At 33.4% G+C, this 23,904-nt stretch overlaps 1 protein-coding gene across 3 annotated transcripts in view; it reads right to left on the reverse strand.

The window, feature by feature from the left end:
• The window catches only part of LRBA (LPS responsive beige-like anchor protein), a 575,445-nt gene that overhangs the window by 260,099 nt on the left and 291,442 nt on the right, over positions 1 to 23,904 (reverse strand). The gene's annotated exons all lie outside the window — the stretch shown is intronic.

The raw sequence follows: 23,904 nt of genomic DNA on the forward strand, positions 1-23,904 counted from the left end.
AGGAATTTAATTAAAATAATCTCTTAAAATATTCATTACATTTAGCCCCTGAGGCTTAGAACAACACAAGAAAATGCATTTCTTTTCCATTTACTGTTTTTAAATAAACCATTCCTATAGAGTGAAATAGCAATCTATTTTCAAGCAAATCAGATTGGATTTCTGTTTTATGTAGTCTGTTTTTATATTTAATTAAAAACTACATGCTATATGATGTGCAATAATTGCTATATCAAAAGCATACTTTTGGAAATGTTTTTTTTTTTTTTAAAGGGTTCACGCAATTCAAGTTCTACTATATTTTCCCCAATTATGTAGATCTTTTATATGGCAATATATAAATGTCAATTTTCTCTCCTGTTAACTAATCATGATCTAACATGCTGGAAAGTATTTTATAAAGAAAATACTAACATTAAGTTGTTTTCAGTTACAGTAAGGAAAAATAATTTTCTGCAGAATATATTTATTCACTAAAGATACACAGCATGAAAACCTATAGGTTTTGATAATAAAAATTTAAAAATTCATAATCAAAACTTCTTCAAGGAATGACTCATACAAGATAAAATCTCACTTGTATTTCATGAGCTAATAAAATTGTACCTGTCAGCTTTGACAAATTAGTAGTCTTGACCAACTGACAGTCCCAAAATATCCACATAAAAGTTATCCCTATTTTCATGTTTTAAAGATGCTACTTTTAAAAACTCAAGATTTATAAATACCGATTACAATTTATCACAGATTAATAAAAGCATAGGCAACAGTGTATTATTAAAAGAAAAAGAAATTTAAACCACAGGAATCCATGCTCTTTTATGAGAAAGCTGGACAGACAATAAGAATATTAAAGATTTCCTTTGTTGATTTTGATGAAGCATAAAGAGGAGATATAACATCATCAAACTGGAATACAAAAAAGTGTTAAGAATTGCAGTGCTCAAAAAGAGAGATAAAAACGCTCTTATTCTTTGTTATTTTTCTGTCCACATTTTAAATGAGAACTAGTATTATGATATCATTTAAAGAAAAAAACCTACAGAATGTATATATAAGCAAAAGACAACAGTTGTTTGAACTCAATTAATAAAATAAAATTCTCTGTAGATTGAGAGGGGGAAAAGCGGTACACAGATGGCTATGTGTATGGCTTTGATAGTCGTGGAGCTTGGATAGGCACTTCATCATTCTGCCTACCTACATTTATCTGCTAAAATTATTATCAAATATCAGCCAGGATGCAGTCGTGAATCAAGAGCTGCTCCTCGTCTTCAGGGGAATGATACAATGAGGGTCTATTCATCAGTGCAGCAATCGGCACAAGTAATTAGTTCCCTAGACTGAGATCTCCTACGAAGCCTATTTCAGTCAGCACCACAAACATATGACCATGTAAAGCTAATGAAAGCTGCTAAAATTTGTTAACCTTTTCTGCCATCAATCCTTCTAATAGTCTATGCTTCAGTATTATGCAAAGGTGGTAAATTATTAATTTGTCATTCATCCATCCTTCTGAATTTTGAGTCGAATTAAACGATGTCATTCTTCTTGGTAATAATTAAAATTATAAGAGATATTAAGCTGCTATTATAAAATTATTACTAAATTAGGTAACAATAGATTGTAGTATAATGCACAAGAGTGAAGTCAAATACAATGGCTATTAAAGCATGTGCACAATAATTTTTGTCATATGGTAGAAAAATCAGAGGAATTATAAAATCATTCACAAATTATCAAGTAATTCAAAGACAGTACCTATATAAGAATAATAACCAAAATTACGAGTAAGTAGAACTATAATATTTATTTTTGTGCTCTTTGTCACTAACAAAATATGGTCACAATGGTGATATTTGGCTGAAACAGAAGCACCAATACTTCGGGAACTGGGAACTTGTTCATATAGTAGAAAAAAATTTAAGGTGAGTTTCCCTTACACTAACTATATACTTGTCTTCAAATGTAAACGTTCTACTAAAAATTAAAAAAATACTTAGATACAATCCAAATAGAATGAAGAACTTTATAGTCAGCCTGATAATCTTTACATTAAGCTTTATCTTAGACTACCTTCTTACACAAGGAGTCTACCTCCTGTTACAGCAATTTAATCTGAAGACAAAGCAAAAATCATTTATTTGAGATCACAGATCTAGAATGAATTACAGAAATCACCCAGAGACCAGAGATTTCAATACATTTTTTAAGTCTGTCCATATAAAAGCTCCAGGTGATACAGGGTACAAACCGTCAAGGAACTTAGTCACAATGGAATAGCTATTAGCCTCATCTGAAAAAAAAAATAGCATTTATCATCCGATTTCTGATGGTGAGAGTAATACATGTTCTTTAGAAAAAAGTTGTACTCATTTTTTCAGATGAGGGTAATTACTAGCAGGTTTAAAGTCATTTATACAGGAACAAAACTGGGGCTAAAATTCCAATGTTTTGTCTTCCCAACCCTACTCCCTCCAACAACATGCATTCTCAGTATAAAGCTCTATCACCAAAAAAAAAAAAAAAAAAAAAAAAAGAAAAGAAAAGGCACAATTTGTCATTTTAGAACAGTATTGGAAAAGGGAATGTATAGCTTTCAATTATCAACTTACTGGAAGTTTCGATCATTCACATAAAGATTTCAGTCTCATTTAAGAAATATTGCCACTCCCTCCTGAAAAGCCCCTTCAAGGGAAAATAGGATTAAAAAAAATTGGCAAATTTTCAGGCACACTGATGCAACTTTCTCTCCATGTTGATCCAACTTTCTTCCCATAAGGTTATAAATTAACTAAATAAGTTATTATATATTTTTGGAGTTATCACTATGGTATGACTAGAAAAATTAAAGACTTCAAGTATTCAGAAACAGACTGTTAATCAAATACAAGCATGGATAAAATGAGAAATCACTTATTCTGAGACCTTACAAATAGGTATATGTCTAGAACACTACATACCTATACCTCTACATATCTGCATCTACCCAAAAAATTCTATTACTATTACATGATGCAACATTCACAAATGTCATTTTTATCAATTTCCACTAATAATTACAACTAAGATCACACACACACAAAAGTACTCAAATTAAGGATGTGAGCCTAGGCTCTATATGATCTGGAAATAAAGCCTTCTCCATAAAAGGTGCTGTAGTTAGGTCCCCTCTCAGATCACAACTTCCAAGTACTAAAATCTTTGACTAATAAAAATACAAGTGTCTTTGAAAAGTTGTGGATGATCCTGAAATTAAATGTTCTAACTTTCCTTTCTGATGATTTCTTCCCAATTCTTTTGCCTAACGTCAAAATGTGAGATTAAAATCACAATGCAGGTTTAATTGTCTTTCTAAGTCACATAATTATCTTTCTACTTTTTACGAAACCTTCCCATTTATGTGTTTACATACACTCACATTTAACGTGTCACTACAATTTATATATAAAATAATACAAAACAATGCCATTTTAATATACAGAATATGTATTTTCTATTCGACAAGAACAAAATCAAATAGATTTTTGAAATAAATCGTAGAAGGAAATATAACTCAAACATCAAGAGATAGGCTGTTTATTCCTTTGTCAAGGTCCTCTGTGGTTAGTGAGCTGATCAGGTAAAACATGTAAGAATGAGCCAAATGAGACTCAGCTGGAAAAGGTAGACGTATTCAAACAGAGACTCAGTAACTAAGGGACGATCCACATTCTTCCTCTAATAGTTGAATGGCTCAACTATACATAATCTATTATTTTCAACATGTAAATTACAAGACTTTAAAAGTTCAGTTTTCCTCTGAGAAAGTATGGTGAGCTAATTGGTCAATTAACAATGTATAAATGGATGAATACTGAAATTGAATCCTAAAATATTTTCTAATAACAGTGATTTACTCTATCTTGAGCCAGATGCTAAGTATATAAGGATTAAGATATTGTCCCTGCCCTCCTGGAGAAGACAAATGTGAAAATAAATAATAAAAATTCAAAAAAAAAAATGTGTGATAGAGCAGAGCTCTGTTAAGTAGCTATTAAATTGCACAACTCCAGGGAGCACTGTTCACATCAAAATTTGTATGAGGGACACTCCTGGAGTTGTGCATTGCTTGTTTTGCATTGCTATATGAACAACTTATGAGAACAATAGGGTGTTATGAGAACACCCTATCTTTTTCCCTCTCCATACAAATGCTCAGGATCCTCTCTTTCTCTCCCAGAGTTGAATGTAATCTTGGGATAGGAACCAGAACAAGGCCCTTCACATGCAATCAGTAGCAGTCACACAGTATTTATTTCCCTGCTGGAGGAAAAGGTGTTCAAGCCACGAATAGGTATGGTTGTCAAAAAAACACGAAAATTCAATATGCAGAATAAAACCACCAACAAAAGACTAACATTTATTTCACTAAAGTCATTAAGTTTATGTTGCTTTAATTAAAGAAGATTATTTTCTTGATATTGTTCAATTAAAGTAGAATAATGTTAATTACTGAAACCTAGGATAACTATGTAAGTGTTCCAATTATTCTACAATCAAAATATACTGACATTATTCAAACCAGCCAAATATGTGCATAACTCTCATCTCACTGGTTTTAGTGTCATTTTAATGTAACTTGGATCAATATCAATAAATTAGTAATAATGTGATTATATTAGAACAATTTCCCATTTTACATCTTGCCTACTTTCTTGTGACAGTACCTGGTAAATCTTTACAACCTAAAAAGTCAGTAATAAATTCTTCTGATGAAAGTTTTAAATCCTAGAAAATTTTCGTACTTCGTATTTGTTCTTAAATTTTTATATTACCTGATATTCTAACTCCAGTATCTGGCTGGCTCCTTTTTCCATATTTTTAGATTAAAAATTCATGCTAGACATTAGCTACAGCTTAAATAAATGGTCACCTCTAGAAAGAAGTAAACATTTTCAGTGCACTGTCAGCTAGAAGATAAAAGTGCTTAAGTTCTAGAAGGGTTTCACTTTCTGCATAAATCTTGGTGAAATAATGTTCAGGTACTATAGGGTATCGTACAATATAAAAAAATGCTTTCTCTCACAAACTGAAATCTACAGTGCCTTCATGCAGATAGATAGAAAAAATATTAACTCAAACCCATGTTTACCAAGTACCAACTATAAATCAAATGCACATGATCTATGCACTGTGCTGTCTTAATGAAAAGAAGGGAAAAAAAAAAACAACCTTCAATTGTATGAATTCCAGCAGAGGAAGCATCTTCTAAAGCAGCATTCTTTCTTTATTGACCTAACATAGGAACTTTATATTACATTGGGTCACTAGAGCATCATATACATTATTTAATTATGTAAATTTACATTTTATGTACTTGTGAATTTTTTCATGGCATTGTTCAGCGTGTATTTCTTTATTTGATTTCTGAGACACGTAGATACCCATATTCAATTAGGTATTAGTTCAGGTCTTTTTAAAAATTTAATTTTGCAACAAAGTCAATTATTCAATAAATATACCCAAGCTTTTCCTAGATGCTGTTAGCCTGTTAACCATTTCTTTATTCACTCAGCATTTCTACCAGTAAGCAAAGTCATGAGAAAAATTAAAATCTAGTGTTAATTATACTACCAGTTAAAACTCTAATAAAAGACAACTGAATGAAAAATTAAAATAAATTATGTTGTTGAATAGTAGAAGCCCTAAAACTCAGCTCAGTACCACACTACTTGGACATATCGGATCTATTTTCCAAAAAAATCTAATTTAAAAAATTCACCAAACATTAGTTGAGTGCCAACTATGTACCAGATCTTGATACATACAAATGAATTGTGCTGGGCTCAGCCTAAATTTTTTTATGTTATAATCAGGATAAGGAAATTATTAAATGTCAAAAATAATATAGCTTTATAATAATAGCACTAATTACATCAGACTACTCTGCGCTAGACATCATGCTCTTTTACATACATTATCACCAAGACTCACAACTACCATGCCATGATTAAATACTGTTATTTTCATTTTAAAGATGAAGAAATGAAGTCTTAACCATCAGTAGTAAATAATAAGTCTACAGACTTCAAAGCCTATGAGCTGTTCACATGACATTTCCTCTAGAAACTCTTATTGGATACTATTATAGCTATGATCAAAGCACCAATTAACCCTGCCTGGAAGGATAGAGGATTTCATTAAGGTTTCAATGAGAACCTATTTTGTAAGTTCCATGAGGACAAGCATTTGTGTCTAATTCACTGACCAAGCACAGTAACTGGAACAAAGCTGGCACCTTAGTAAATAATCAATTAAAGAATGAACAAAATGACTTTTTAAAAGAAACTTAAATGATAAAGAGGAATTTGCTAGGCAAAAGGGAAAAGACATTACAAGCAGGAAAAAAAGCATGAACAAAGGCATAGAGACATAAAAAGGCAATTGTATCTAAGGAAGTTTGAGTAAGAAAGATCATTTTAAAGCAGTCTTACAGTAGCCAAAGCTAAGGTAAGAAACATAGGTTTAGAACCAAAACTTCAAAAGGGCTTGTATACTAAAGTCGCAACCTTTGTATCCTATAGTCAACAAAGACAATCCTTCTTACTAATACAGGATTAGTATGATCAGCCTTGGATGTTACCTGACAGCAATAGAAACAAGGCAGAGGGTTTGGAGCCTTAGAGGCTACGATTTGAGAGACATATTTGAAGTGGAATAGATAAGACTTGCTGAGACATTCAGTAAGGGAGGTGAGGAAAAGGAGATAATGAGAATAAAACTGATGTTTGTGACAAAGGGGCAGTGAGGGGATAAAGACACTAATTAATGAAATGATGTAGGTTAAGCAGGTGTGATTTGGAGGAAAAGTCATGTCCTGAATACCTAATAATGTGCAGGCAGGTATGTCTACTAAGTAACTAAGTAAGCAATATAACTTGAGAACTCGAAAAAGCAGCCTGGCTAGATATATAAAATTGGGACATTTATCAACCTTGAGAGTCAATGAATTTAGATGTTCATCTAACAAAACCTACTGAGGGTTATTATAAGCTAGGTAGTATGCTAGATCCAGAGAAAACCATACTGACAGAATTGGTGAAAAGTATAAATGAAAACTCGGAAATTCCAACATTTAAAATTTTGCAAAAGAAAAAAGGGTGGATGAAATGACTAAAGAAGAAAGCAATTGCTTCTTACAATCAGTAAAGTAAAAGGAGAACCAAAATAGAATGGTGCCAAAAAGGACAAAGAAGCAAAGACTCTTCAAAGCAGTGAGTGGACAGCAGCATTTAATTCTGCATAAAAATGTTAGGAGGACGAAAAATGAAGAGAAGGTTTTGTTTTGTGTTTTAAACAGTCATATGACATATAATTTATATACCATAAAGTTCACCTGTTTAAAATACATTGGTTTTTAGTACACTTACCAAGTTGTGCAACCATTACCATAATCTAATTTTAGAATGTTTATTTCCCCCAAAAGGAATCCCATACCCATTACCAGTTATTCCCCCACTCTCTCTACGTTGGGAATGGATATATAGAGGATTTCACGGTATGTAAGGCAAAAAACAGATGAATGTGCTTACACTGGGTTGGAGCATCTGAAGTTTGAACCAATTTTAAAATAAGTCAAATTGGAAGTGATTGGTAAAAAGCAGTTGTATTAGTATTGGAAATTTTTGGTGAGTCTAAAGGGTATGAGAATGCATGATGTTTTTAAACATTTCCAATACCTTTAAGATATCAAAGAACTGAGTCTAATTTACCTTTTAAGGGAGACTCTTTAAAATCAAATTTATAACTAATGAACACTACAAGATATATAAAAGCTACAAGTTTGGGGATAATATCTATCAAAAACGAGTAGCCTTTAAAATTTCTGAACATGACATGAAAATATGTCGGTTACATTTCTTTTAATGTATTTAAAATTAATCACTATAGCTCTATGATATGCTAGATCTATGACATTTACATAAATCATTTATAATCTTTGGGACTTCACTGCCTTATATAAATAATTGTAAATTGTTCAGCCTACCTCACAGAGCTATTGTGAGGAATCAAAATAAATTATGTAAAATTACATAAACAATAGTAAAACACTATGAAATGTTAAGACTTTTTTTGCAGTTAATAATGAATTTAAGTGTTTGGATACTTTTATACATTTACTTTGTTAAATCTTGCATTTAAAGTCGTAAGTGACTTAGAATGTGATTTGAAAACAAAACAAGGGGTGAGCCCTCCCCAGGTGCTATATCTGAGTCTCCATCAACCTGGCTAACAACTTTTGCCCGGCCCTGGTGATTCCCTGAAATTCTGCCCCACCACATTTGCGGGTCCACTCAAGCCTCCAGTGGCTTTTCCACACAAATAGCGTCTTCGTTCATGCTACAAACTGTCCCAAAATCTCTCACAGGTTCATAAAACCCAAAAACAACCTGCAGCTGGCCTCAGCATGCCTCTTGCTAAGCAGCCCAAAACCTTGCGTTGCAAGTAGACAGCCTTGGTTCCAGGCTTGGCTTTGCCAAGACACCTCCTAGTCCAGTGTGGGTGGCGGCCACCTGCGGATTGCTTTGTGGCTCATTCCAGATGGCTCCGGGCAGGGCACAGGCTACTGCTGAATTTGGCCTGCAGCAGGCCTCTCCCAGGAGTCCCAGGGAGGGAGGAGCAGCATGCCCAGTGGCCAGTTTCTGACAAAGCCAGAGAATTAACCAGCTGCCTCAGCAGACAACACACACATAGGGGAGACTGAGCAGGCACTAGAGCCCTGCTAAAGCGAACCCTGTCCCGTAGGGTCAGCCCCTGCACAACAGCTCTTCCACTATAGTCATAGCCAGTCCTCACAATTAATCAGCCCAAGGGTCAATCCCTCCCATTGACGTACAAACAGCAACAAAGGCTCAACTACAACAGAAAGGCACACACAACTCACACAATGTACACAGCAGAAGCACCTTGCTCAGGTGATCAAGGAGACTGTGCCACTGGGTCCCACAAGACATATAAACCTAAGGCCACTATAGTAAGACTAGGAGACAAAGCAGCCCTACCTAATTCATAGAAACAAACACAGGGAGGCAGCCACAATGGGGAGACAAAGAAACATGACCCAAATGAAGGAACAGGACAAAAATCCAGAAAAAGAACTAAACAAAGTGGAGGAAAGCCATCTACCAGATGCAGAGTTCAAAACACTGGTTATAAGGATGCTCAGTGATCTCAGTGAGAACTTTAACAGAGAGACAGGAAACAAAAATAGAGATAGAAAACATAAAAAAGAAACAGTAAGAAACAAAGAATACAATAACTGAAATGAAGAATACATTAAAAGGAATCAACAGATTCCATGAAGCAGAGGATCAAATCAATGATTTGGAAGATAAGGTAGCAGAAAACATCCAATTAGAACAGCAAAAAGAAAAAAGAATCAAAAAAAAAAAAAATGAGAATAGTTTAAGGGGCCTCTCGGACAACCTCGAGCATACGAACATTTACATCACAGGGGTACCAGAAGGAGAAGAGAGAAAGCAAGGAATTAAAAATCTACTTGAAGAAATAATAACAGAAAACTTCCATAACCCGGTGAAGGACATAGACATACAAGCCTAGGAAGTGAAGAGAGTCCCACACAAGATGAACCCAAGAAGGTCAACACCAAGACACATAATTAAAATGCTAAGGGTTAAAGACAAAGAGAATCTTAAAAGCAGCAAGAGAAAAGCAGTTAGTTACTTACAAGTGAACTCCAATAAGGCTGTCAGCTGATTTCTCAACAGAAACTTTGCAGGCCAAAAGGTACTGGCATGAAATATTCAAAGTGATGAAAACAAGGACTCAGAGCCAAGATTACTCTACCCAGCAAAACTGTCATTTAGAATAGGATAGATAAAGAGCTTCCCAGACAAGAAAAAGCTAAAGAAGTTCATCACCACCAAACCAGTATTACAAGAAATGTTAGAGGAACGTCTTTCGGAAGAAAAATAAATAAATTAAATTAAAATTAAAAATATGAATAATAAAATGGCAATAACTATATATCTATCAGCAATTACTTTAAATGTAAATGTATTAAATGCTCCAATCAAAAGATAGGGTGAATGAATGGACCCTTACATATGCTGCCAACAAGAGACACACTTCAGATCAAAAGACACACACAGACTGAAAGTAAAGAGATGGAAAAAGACTTTCCATGGAAATGGAAACAAACAAAAAGCTAGTACAGCAATACTTATAGCAGACAAAATGGACTTTAAAACAAAGGCTATATGTAACAAGAGTCAAAAAGAACCCAGTGATCCCACTTCTGGGTATTTATCCAAAGAAACCTGAAATACTACTTCGAAGGGACATGTGCATCCATATGTTCATTGCAGTATTATTTACAATAGACAAGATGTGGATGCAGCATGGTGTTTACCAACGGGTAAATGGATAAAGAGGTAGCACATATTTACAATGGAATATTACTCAGCCATAAAAAAATGAAATCTTGCCATCTACTTCAACATTGATGGACTGAAAAGGTATTATGCTAAGTAGAGTAAGTCAGACAGAGAAAGACAAATGCCATATGATTTCACTTATATGTGGAATCCAAAGAACAAGACAAATGAACAAAGAATTCAGAAACAAACTCATAGATACAGAGAACATCTTCAGCATTGCCAGATGGAAGAGGGGTTGTGGAATGGGTGAAAAACGGGGGAGGGGTTAAGAAGTACAAATTGGTAGTTACAAAATAATCATGGGGATGTAAAGTACAGCATAAAGAATATAGTTAACAATATTGTAATAACTATGCATGGTATCAGATGGGTACTAGAATTAAAGGATTACCTCGTAAGTTATAAGTGACTAATCATTTTGTTGTACCCCTGAATTTATTATTGTATGTCAACTAATTGAAAATTTTTTTAAAAATATTTTTAAAAAGAAAAACAAATCCCAATTAAAATGCCCGTTAGTAGATTACGAAGTACAAACTGGCAGTTACAAAATAGTCACAGGGCTGTAAAAGTACGGCATAGGGAATGTAGTCAATAATATTGAAATAAGTATATATATTATCAGGTGAGTATTAGATTTATCAGAAGGGATCACTTTGTAAGTTATATAAATGTCTAACCATTATGTGGTATACCTGAAACTAATATAATATTGAATGTCAACTGTAATTGAAAACTAAAATAAGTTTAAATAAAATAAAATGTCCTTTAACAGCCCCTGGCAATGATTAGCTTATTTTCTTTCTGTAAAGATTTACCAATTCTGGACATTTTATACAAATGGAATCATACAATATGTAGAATTTTATGACTTGCTTCTTTCACTTAGAATAATGTTTTTGAGGTTCGTTCATCCATGTTGTAGCACGTTTCAGCACTTCATTCCTTTTTACTGCTGAGTAATAGTTCATTATGTGAACACAATGTATTCTGTTTACCCATTCATCATCTGATAAACATTTGAACTGTTTCTATTTGGTGGTATCTTTGGGTTATATAATTAGAAACTTGACGTATTCACAATTTTCCTAATTACGCCTTAAGAATTACAATTTTGTTCAGGTTTCACTTCTTAAATGATCAATGATTTATGGAAAGCCGATGCCAAACCAACTATGACAATCCTGTCATTCTTGTCAGTGATTGGTTCCAGAATCTAGTTAAACCAATCATTGCATAAATTGTACCTGGCAATTATTTTCGCCAATCTGAAATGCAAAACTTTTATTCAGTGGTTGGGACAGTAGTTCTTCCTGTCTTCTGATGGACTGGAACGAGGAAACATTAGAATCAGTTACTCACAGCTATAACACAACTCTGAGGAAGCCAGACTGGGGGAAAAGTTTACACATCCAGGGACGGAAAACTGAAAGAACTGCAGAAAAACAGAGTTGCCCCCAAGGCTTTTCACACCTGCACTTCTTATTATGAAAGATTATACTCTTCTGCACAATTTAATGAAGTGAACAATTTCATTTTAGTTAGAGCCAGGTTTTCTATTACTTGCCTTTGAAACCATCTAAGAGATAAAATGATTACTGCTGATGCCATTAGCAACTTGATTACAGTTGTGAAAAACTAGACAGTAATGAACTGATGCTTTTGTGGAGATAGTTCACATTGACTTCAAAAAGTTCTTTTGACAATGCAAATAATGAAGGAAATACACTGGTAGTTTAAAGAGGGTAAAGAACAGACTTAGGCATATTTAAAGATGGTAAAGCATAAGTCCAAAAAACCAGAAGAGACTGAAGATGGCAAAAAGAAGGAGGGCAGCAATAGGATTTTAGAAAGACAGGTGAGGTTTAACTCTGTGAGAGGATGGTCTAATTCCCTTGCAAGTAAACAAAAGTCACCTCCTTCTCTGTGGCAAGATGGAAGAATGGAAAGCTCTGCATTTTAATAAATGGGTTTAGGGTTCGAAGAAAAACTGAAGGCCTGATTATTTCTACTTTCTCTATTAAATAGCAGGGTTTTGACTGAAGAATAGAATAGAGGGAGAAAATTCAGAAGAGTTGCTTTGGGAAATATAAAATAAAGCTGACTAAAGGAAAGCTTAAGGATGACTAAGTACTTATGAAAGTCTAGCTGAGTTTGGAAACTTCATTTAGAGTGGCATGAATATGTACAACTGTGACTGTGTGTGTGTCCCCCCCAGCAACCTATGAACAAGAGTAAAAAGAGCAGTAGGGTAAATTCACTCAAGATTTACGACTAATCTGGCTGGGAGGCCAAAATAAGGAAGATTAAGGAAAAAGGAGTAGGCTGGTGAGAATGTCTGGGATGGGTAAGGATGATAGACCCACGATCTTCCTAGACCTAAATAAAATAAATAAATATGGGCTTTATTAGAGATTGATTCATCGGGAAACCAAATTTACCATTTCCCAACTTGCTTATAATGATGATAATTTTGTTTCCCAAAGAATTAGTCAATGTATCTCTTTATTTAATGTATATAGTCACTTTATTTAATGCTGTTGAGTATTCCACTTGTACTAAAACATGCCTAGAATGAAAGAATGGAGGCCTGTACTGTATTTAAAGATTGTCTCCTGTCTTCAAGCTACAGGGTCCCTGTAGTAAATAGTCACAGGGCTGGACAACGTGCATGTAGAGAATGATCTGAAGCCTCATGAAGACAGGATCTCATTCTGAGAAATATATTACATTATGCTCCTGGAAAGGGGATGGGAACTAAAATGTACTGATTGCCTATAACTTATCAGGCAGTCCGTTAAGTGTTTTACATGTGATCTCATCGAATTCTCAAAACAACCTTATAAATTAGGAATATAATCTCAATTTAACAGGTGAAGAACTGGGGCTCAGAAGTCAAGTTATTTAGTTACTAAGAAACAGAGCTAGACCTCACACCTGTGACTTTGTATTACCAAAAGACTGTGGAAATGCTCCTTTTGCTAAGATGTTCATATTAGGCTCATTAATATATTTATTAAGACAGTGTACTGTATAAGTTTTAACAAGTCTTTTAGAAAATGGCAGATTTGAATAGGACTAAACAGTTTTTTGTAAATTATATGCACAACGATTAGCACATAGTCCAATAAAGAACAATTATGAAACACATACTTTTTCTAGCATTAGCATCACCCCAAACTGAGCTAGTAAGGCCATTAGACTGCGGGAAGAGGATGCAGGGAAAAGTTCTGATCTTTTTAACAGATAAGTAAAACTAAGGTAAATTCTAAGTATTGTGTAGTGCAGGTCAATATATATAACTGAAAAGCCTGGAAGCTATTAATGTTCATTGAATGTTTCTAGCAGCTTCCATCACTTGTGGAAGAACAAATGGTTTATAAGCAGATACATGAAGCAATCTCATAGCCAAAAGCCACTGCTGTGGCATTTAGGCTCTCCATCTCGCTCAAACTCAGGCCCTATATCACATTTTTGTTGTGGTCATTCTTAAGATAGTTTTAAGTTATATGGACAGAAGGAAAAAGCAAAGAAATATCAGCCTCCATCGTATGACATTCTTATCTTTACATAAATAATTTAAAAGTTTAAATGAAAGAGCAATGCAGTATAATCCAACACTTCCTGCCTTTCTCCAGAACTCTCGGGAAAATATTGGTGAAAGCAAACAACTGATTTTAAATAGCATTAAAGAAAAAAATATATAGTGTGCTTTGCAAGCCAGATAAATTAGCAAAAAGCATGTGCTCCTTATCCACAGGGGGGAACGGGCTTATTATGTTACACTTCCAAGTTTTTAAGACAGTTGGAAGCCGGTTCTTTCAATAGTTGCTGTCATCTCCTAGAAACTTGCTAGTACTTTCAATTTTGAAGCAATTATTCACATTCTGAAGTGACAATAAGCACCACAGAAAAAAAATGAAACATGAAAGAGGAACAGAAAATACCAGGGAGGGAGTAGAGACATGTTTATACCTTAAGATAAGTACGAAAGGGTTCTATGAGGGGGTAACATTTGAGCAAAGACCTGAAGGAGGTAGAAAAGCATTAGCTCTTCAGAGGTCTCGCGAAGAGAATTTCAGACAGACACAACAATAAATCCGAAGGCACTGAGGTCGACACACTTGGTGAGGCCATGGAACTGCAAAGAAGCCATTTTGGATGGTGAAGAGTTATAGTGTAAGTAGCGAGCGAAGAGTTAGTGGGAGGATGAGAAGGACATTAATTCTAATTTACTAAGAGGATGAGAGAGACACTAATTTTAAGCAGAGAAGTAATCTGCCCACCGTTATCACGGACTGCTGCAAGAGCGTGGGTGTAGGTGGGGGGGTGACATTAGAAGCAGGAAGTCCAGTTTGTACACTTGTGCAGTAATTCAGAAAATGATGATGTCTGGGGACAAGTGAAGTGGTAAAAAGTTATTGAATTCTGGATATATTTTGAAGGTTGAGTCAAAAAAAACATGATGACAGATCACATATGGGATATGAGGAGAGGAAGCAATATTAAAAGGATTTTGATCTGAGAAACTGGAGGAATAGAATCAACATTAATAAAGATGGGAGAGAATATGAGAGGAAAAACTTTTGATAAAGAAGGCAAGAAATCTGGTTTTAAACATGTTGTGTTTGAAGTGCCTATTAGAAATCTGTGGCGCAAAAGGGTTAACTGTTCACCAAATCAATTTTCTTCTACCTACACACACAAAACTAGACCACATTTCCCAATTTCGTTCATAATTAAATGTGGCCATATCACAGAGCTCTAGCCAGTGAAATGTGAGCAGAAATGATACAAGCCACTTCCAAACCTGACCTACAAAACTTTTCTATACACAATTGTCCATGCTAGTTCCACTGGCTTGATGCAGAGGAAATTGGCAAACTTGAAAGCCAAGATCAAAAGATAATTTAGCTATAAGATGGAATGAATCATCTATCTGAAACATCGATTTTGTACTGTTATGAAAAAGAAATCAAGTTTTATTATGGTTCGCCACTAATGATATTTTGCTATTTATCTATTAAAGCAGTTTGTATCGCCACAAGCAATATAGATATCCAAACAGAGATGTTAAGTAGACAACTGAATATAAAAGTGTGGAATTCAAAGGAAAGGACCTGACAGGATACATAACCTGGCAGTAATAAACATATTATGTTTATATTATATAATACAGGTATAGATCTATAAGGAGTAGAGCAAAAAAAGAAAAAGGGAGTACTTCAAAGATGATGGCCTGGGTAACCCCAATAAGAAGATACTGAAAACATCAGGAAAAATCAGGACTTTGAGGAGTGACCATTAGTAAGAGAAAAATCAAAAGAGTATCCTGTTCAAGAAGCCCAACAGAAAAGTCTTCCAAGGAGGAGGCAGTAATCAGTCATATTAAAGGGCCCAGGTAAGTTAAGGAAGATGAAACTTAAGAACTGACTATCTGATTTAGCAATATGGCTGTCACTGGTGACCTTGAAAAGAACAATTTCAGTAGAAAGGTAAGACAAAAGCCTGAGTAAAGTGAGTTCAAGAGAGAATAAAAGAAGAGAAACTAAGCAAGTAGAAACAAATTTTTCAAAGCTCTTCAAGTGTAGTTAAGAGGCCATTTCCATTCTATACAGAACAAAGTACATTATAAACATCTGGCGGAGAAACACCATGAATGGAAATAGTCCTATCAAATAACATTATATAAATGTCATAGAATTTTACAATATAAGGATATTCTACTAGACCTGGACATATCAGTAGAATACCCTAGGTATGGATAAGTTTAATTAGAAAAGACAGAAGGTCGAAATCACAAAGGCTGCATAGACTTCTAAGGGTTGATTCCTGTCCAATTCAGTAATCTGCAGAAGCCATGATTTTAGTGCATTGCGTTGGCAAGCATGTTATCCAGGACCTACACTGCAAATACTGATACTTAAGTATCAATATTCAACTTTGAATAGGAAGATTAAGAGAAAATAATTCTTAAAAAGTTTTTAATGGGAGCTGAAAGAGCTCTAATAAGCAACATTACTATCTATATTAATTTCAATAACAAAAATATGGACTGTCTCAAAACAGAGACCCACAAAGAATCAAATAGGTTTTAATAATAAAACACTGAATCCTATAAATTACATTATTAATATAGATTGAGAAGGCTATAAATGGGAAAAAAGAGAATTCTGTATATTTAAAATGAATAACAAACTGCACTACAAAATCAGACAACGCAATGTCTGTGTCAGAGCTTTCACACATTCAAACTGAAGTACACAGTAACCATACAGGTTACACATCCATTTTTTTCTAAAAGTTCTTTGTTATAGCCACTAAACCTTGCTTTTTAATCATATTGGAATGCTACCACAATAAAATGCACTGTTGGAAGGTTCTTCACTGAGAGTGTGTATTCTTGCCTTTATACCCATATAATCACTTTTTGCAAATCAGTGTAGTCAAAAGTTTATTTTTCATTATTCTACATCATTCATTTTGTTATAATGTGCCAGGCTAGGAATACAACATGGGAGGAAAGGCAAACAAAGACCCTATTCTCATATCACTTACACCCTTGTCTGTCTGAATATCTCATCTATCCCAAAAATGATCTTGCCACAGAAAATGTCAGTTTTTAGTAAATGAAGATTATGCAAGCTAACACAAATGTGAATGAAAGGTAGAAATGTTCCAAGGGGTTCATGAGATTCTATCCACCTTGTTTTCAACACTTGTTTGAGTTGTGACTTTTCTTCCATTTCAACTCCTAATATTTGGGAAAGTGACAAAATTTTTACAAGTATAAAAGTTAAAAGCTATATACCCCTAAGTTGCTTTTTTTAAAAAAGAAAGAAAACAGACCAAAAGAAAAAAATAACAGATTAATCTTTTCAGTCCCGTTCTTCTCAAATATCAGTAAGCTATGCTGATTATCTAGCTTCTTTTGTTATCTAATTCAGCTTATCAGTTTTATTGCAAAATATGGAGTAATCTTGTAGTCTTCTACAGAATTTTCTCTGATCACATAAGTGTTAAAATAACTTTACTTCAATTATGTAGTAAATTCACAGCAAACATGGTATCTATATCCCAAGCCAGCAATTTAAATCAAAATGTAGTTAAATATCTACTTAAAATTCAGTAAAATCAATAAAGTGATCATGATAGAGATTAACATCAAGAATAACCCATACATTATTACCTTCTGAAAAAAAAATGCAACTCTACCTAAAAAAAAAAAAATTACATTTTAAAAGAGAAACCATGATTTCTAAATTTTATAAAGTTATCAATCCAAGTTGAAAAAGAAAAAAAAATCTCAGCGAAGTAGATGTTGTTTAAATACCTTATGGTTTCATTTTACACTTCTCATATCAGGGTGAAGTCTTAAAAGTAATTCAAAAAGAAAATGAAAGTATTTTACTCAGAAGATAGAGTCCATATGTTCTTCAATCTGGAAACCCATTGGGAAAAAGACTTGAGTTTTTAAAAACTGAATTTTGACAATTGGAAGCTGATGTGGCTTTTTCCCCCCTCTCTCCATGAAGATTTGAGTCATTCTCAGAGGGAATGAAATAGATCTTTATCAAGTATAGCAAAGCTTAACACCTGTTTAACTCAAAATTACTTAGAAAAATTTTGTGAGTCTTCAGAATCTCACAATGAGAGTTTATAATAAACACTTATTCTTACATGTTAAGATATTTTTATAAACTTAGCACAAGAGGTCATATCTATGTATTTGGGTCTGTTTATATTTCAAATTCTATACTTTTTTAACTCTCTTCCAATGAGTCTGTTTCTTATTGCTACACATAGTCAGATGCAATTTTGTTAGTTCTACTGTTAAGATTGTAATAGTAGACTGCAGTTAACTAGCTATACATCTGCAATACCACTAGGCTGTAAGACTGAGGGCAAGGGCTATTTTTTCCCCCCACTTTGCACAAGTCCTCAGCTCCCAGCACAAAGCCATTCAAGTCCACCAGAAAGATGGCCATTTCTTTATCTTAATCATTGTTTCCTAGATCTAAAATAAAGTTGACATTCAAAGTTAAAATGATTTTGCCCTAAAAAATTAAGGTAGAAAATGGGCTAGTTTTTAAAGGAGTCTCAAGTTTATATAATATAGCACAAATTGGATAACTTATTCTCTACGAATCTACATGATTCCTAATTTAATGTAATTTAAAAAATTTTTATTGCATACTTATTATGTGAAAGGCAATTTGCTAACATATATCAACATAGTTTTAAATGCCCACATTAAAAACACTCCAGTTTTCAATAATGTATCAAAAAATTGCATCGGATTTACGTAAAGTAACTATGATAGGATATTTAAAAAACAAACAAACAAAAAATACATATATGTTTTGCTTTTTCTTTAAAGGAATTCAATTTTGTTGTTTAGGAAAAGTGCCCAATAGCAACCTCTTATGTTTCTGGCTCCTTCCTCTCCAATTTCTTTCCTTACTTTGGAGAAAAATACAATGAAATAAAGGATAAAGAAGGCAAAGGATTTTTAAAGAAAAACAATTCTCACTAAAAGCAATTGGAAAAACACTGCATGAAAATGGAAATTACTGCCATAAGTGGTCTCCAAACATCTGCTTTGAAAGATCTTACTTTATGATGATTCAAATGCTCTACTACCTGGCCTCTTCTATCATTAAAACTATATATTTTTTTAACCTTTCCAACTTTTATTCTTAAAAAGTGTAAACTTTCTAATTATGTTTTTCTGTACTCCTTAACAAATTTTGTATATTCTAGCTATGTTTCTATACATATAGTAAAAAAAGAAAAAAGGTAATGATGTCACTATGAAATGGTACTGCAAAAGCAGAATGGTGTGTGAAAAACAGTCCCAGATGGGGAGAAAGAATATCTAGATTCAAGTTCTGACTTCATAATTAATTAGCTGTTGGATCCTGAGCAAACACCATTAAACCTATTTGGCACTCAGTCTCCTCTTCTATAAAACAAAAGGGCTGAACTGAATAATGTGTAAGTCTCCACCACCTTCAAAATGCTATTATTTTGTTATTCTATTTTTTAAAAATGTAACCCACTCTTAGAGTATTCCATAAACCTATGTGCACATTCAAAATCTTATTACTGCCAGTTCCTGAGAAATCTCTAGAATTCTGTTTAAGGGCAAGGAAATTCATGGAATTAATTCTTTACTTCCTTATTATCATATATTTTTTTTCTCTTGAGAGTAAGGAGGACAGAAAGTAATAAAACACAACTACTTGTGCAGCTGTAATTAAGTCAGTTTTTACTGAAGGAAATGCTGCACTTTTTTGATCCATGGTCATAGATGAACACCTCTAGGTAGAAACCAAGAACATCTGGGTGGATTCTTTCTTTCTCCTTGCCACCCGCGATTGTAGGACATACTGCAAATGAAGAAGTAAGAGTAAATTAAACTTCATTATGCATATTGGGAAGGAAGTGGTAACATGTTTATTTTTCTTCACCCTGTTTAATGCCATGGGATAGAAATAAATACATCGAAGTTGTGGGGGATGGAACAAGTTTAAGAAACCTGTTTAAGTACCTGATTTTCTGATTCAGTGGTCGTTGGTTTTAATATTTAAGCTAAATATATGTGCTAGTGATGTAATACTTAGCACATGAAAATGAGTATATAGTCAGTACAACAGAAATTATGAGGAATTCCTAAAAGACAGAAAGCTGATAGGATCAAACCCCAGACATACGAAGAAGAAACTGGGGGAGCTCCAGTCTGAAGGGAACAGATGCAAGCAGTAGGTGAACAGGGCTCACCTAGGACAACCTTTAGGCTGGTTTCACCTTTCCTCTCCCCTTACTTTTGCGCAGCAGGCAGAAAAATCGCCCACTATTGGTGAAGAGGTAAGGACTCTCAGGTTAGAAGAAGGGCGGATCCTTAACTAGCCTCTGTTAACCAGAAATCCTGGGGATTTTCTGCAGACAGAAAATGCATTACCGGCAAACCCTACCTAGAAGCACAGTCGACCCTTGCACCACAAGGGGAAAACATTTTGCCAGTATTAGTGAAATTTTTATCTCAAATAGCTTTTGCCTTCGCAATATCACCTCTAGGTATACATCCTATGGAAAAACTCACACATATTCACAAAGATGAATTTGCCAGGATTGCAGCCCTTCTATATTAAGGAACTATTACACGCAAGCTAAACATTCACCAGCAGAAAAAGCTCAAATACATTACAGAATTTTCAAACTAAGAGCATGGTATATAAGTGAAAAGGGTATTCGATTGGTGCAAAAGTAATTGCGGTTTTTGCAGTTATTTTTAATCTTTTAACCCACAATTACTTTTGCACCAACCTAATAGTTAACTAATACGTATAGCATGGCCCAATTATATTTTTTAAAGATTACATGTGCTGATATAAATGTAGGAGAAGGAACCAGAAACCAATACATCAAACTATTCACCTCCTCATCCCTGGAAGAAAAGTAGGACTCCTGGGTAGGCACAGGTACTGAAGGGGACTTTCATGTAATTGAATATTTTATGAAAATATATTTCTATTTTTCCTATGTAAGTTTAAAATAAAGCCAAGTTTGCCAATTTGAATCTTTTTTTCTTATTACTATTTTCTTTTTCTTTATTTTTTTAAATTAAAGTTTATTGGTGTGACAACTGTCTTCCCCACCTAGATAATAAAATTTTACAAAGTTTAGATACAACTGAAATTTTTGAAACAATGTCCACAGTACTTTATGAAAGTCAGTGTATTATAAATAACTGGACTATTCCCTACTACAACACACACATACCAAAAAGCTATAGGAATAAAGTACATTATTGTTTTCACTTTGTAAATGCATTCAAGTAAAGTGTTTTGAAAATATTTACCTTCTTTAAGTTTAAACGGCATTAATGTAAATATTTTGTGGCAGCTATGTGCTAATTCTGCATTCTCTCTGTGGTATGAACAAAAGCCAAGAAACATACATGGTTGTAAACCTACAGGATTGCTGAAGCAGTGTGAATTCAGAATATTAAAATGCAGACATTCATATGCCTTTCCCAATGTCCCAATGCTGTATGTCCCAATGCTGATTCTGACTTGCCAGCAAGAAAAATCTAAAACAAAAATTTTACTATTTGTTTGGTGCTAAAGTAATTGCAGTTTTTACATTTATTTTTAACCTTTTAAACTGCAATCACTTTTGTACCAACCTAATACTACCCTGAAGAATATTTTTGTCTTTAATTCACAAAAAGTCAGACACTTGTAGACACTCATACCTCATACTCAACAGACTTTTTCACCCATTTTTAAGAAAGTTATCAACAAGGTGCATTTCAGTTAATAATCAATAAGGATATTAGGAGTTCATCAATGGAAATACTATTGACATTTCTATTGCAAACACTAATCATTATTTAAAACAAATTACCTGTGTATTCATATTTATTGTGACAATACTAAACAGGATTTAACTAAGTAGGAAAAAAAATCTTGCAGCTTTTCTTATAAGGAAATTGCATTAAATACGGTCAAATTTTGGTAAAGTTCTATAAGTTTGCTACATTAGTATGTAATTCTACAGTAAAATTTTGTAAATAACAGAGAATCCTAACATTTTTCTTATTCAGACTCAACCACTTAGTAGTTAAATAATCTTGAGAAAGCTACTTAGTTTCTCTAAGCCTTGGCTTCTCATCTTTGAGGAATAACAATTGCACCTACCTAAGAAAACTGTAATAAAAATTAAATAAGATAATGTAGTTAAGCACTTAGCAGAGTATAGGCACAAAATTTAAAAATTACCTATATCAACATTAGCAGGCCTCAATGAACAATATCACTAATCCAAACACAATGACAGCATATGATTAACTAAATCATGTATCTTACTTGTTTTCTTTAGAGTTATTTGCTACTTCTTACTGAAAGCCTACATGATGTGTGAGTACAATGACATCACAAGATCTTAGGATAGGGTTGAGATGCTATATTTTACATATATAAATAAGTTAAATCACTTGGTTTCATTTTTCAGATTTCCTAATTTCCAATTAAAGTATTTTTTTCAGTTTACACTTTTTAAAAATGACTGTTGTACTCTTTTGTCTCCATAAAGAAGGGTCTAAAGATAGATTTTAGTAAAAACAACTCCAATTAAGGAACATCATCCACATACAATTGATTACTACTTCTACTCTCTTAATATTTTTTATTACAAAATAACTACCCACAAACACTTTACCCTTCTCTTACTACTCCGAGAAGGACCTAGCCGTTTCCTTCCTCTCAATAATCTTTGCTTTTCCAACCAGAATTTTATTCTCTCCCTTGTCACCACATGCACAGGAGCAATATACTAAACCTGGTTACTTACACTGTTATATAAAGAGAGAAAAAATAGACCTATTATAATTTAGGCCAACAAATTTATTTAAATGATTGTTAGTAGTAGACTTTGAGTCATGTTTAGACTACTAATAAATTAATAAAAATAAACGTTAAAGAAAACTAAATAAATTAAAAACATGTCAACATGTTCAAAAAAATTAAATGCCTTTAGATAATGAAGAAGGAAGACAAAAACCTCAAACAGATGATCCTGAAGTGATTTTCAATAAGGAATACAACTTTTTTAAATTAGGTTGTTTGACTTTTTATTACTAATTTGTAAGAGCTCTTTGTAATCAAAGACTATAACCAGAAAATAGATTTTTGGTAAATATAAACTGAAAAATGTACAAAGTCAATGCTTTAGAACAGGTACGGGGAGTGGGAAACAGTAGGTAGAGAATGCTTGGTCAAGTGGAGAATGGATCAAAATCTTCGGAAGGACATTTCAAACTATACAGGCTACCTGTTATCCACATATTTCACCTTTTGAGTTCTACTACAAGCAAAGTTACCAAAAGACATAAGTTATACAAGTGATCAGTACTGAAGCAGTGACTGGATGCCAACTATTGCTTTCAACTAAAAGTGACTAGGAATTTTAAGAAGCCAAACCTTTAATGCTTTTCAGGGAGTGGTCAGAATTACATTTAATGTCAAATGACCAAAAATAACATTTGAAGATACTAGCATAACATCAGTGTGTTGTTATATAAAATTACTTGTAAAAGTAATGGCAACATTCATATCGTTAATTTAAAATATATAATAATCATCTTTCACTTATCAGAACATAATTGCCAATAACAAATGTTGCAACCATATAGTTTTGTGAAAAGAAAATGTAAATTTATGTTCATCTTACATTACCCTTCAAAAAAACAAATATATTACAAAAAAATTAAAGCACATCTTAAAGCTATATACAAATCGTTTGGGGCTGTTCATCATTATTGGTGCCATTCCAGCACAAAAAAAATGATAGCTTTTTCTTTGACTGTACTTTGAAAGTTAGTAAGTATACAAATAAACTTCATTACAACATTCCAAAATATTTTGACAAAGAAAACTCTGTAATAAATGACATATAT

This window comes from Rhinolophus ferrumequinum, chromosome 18, assembly GCF_004115265.2.
Source record: "Rhinolophus ferrumequinum isolate MPI-CBG mRhiFer1 chromosome 18, mRhiFer1_v1.p, whole genome shotgun sequence".
NCBI lineage: Eukaryota > Metazoa > Chordata > Mammalia > Chiroptera > Rhinolophidae > Rhinolophus > Rhinolophus ferrumequinum.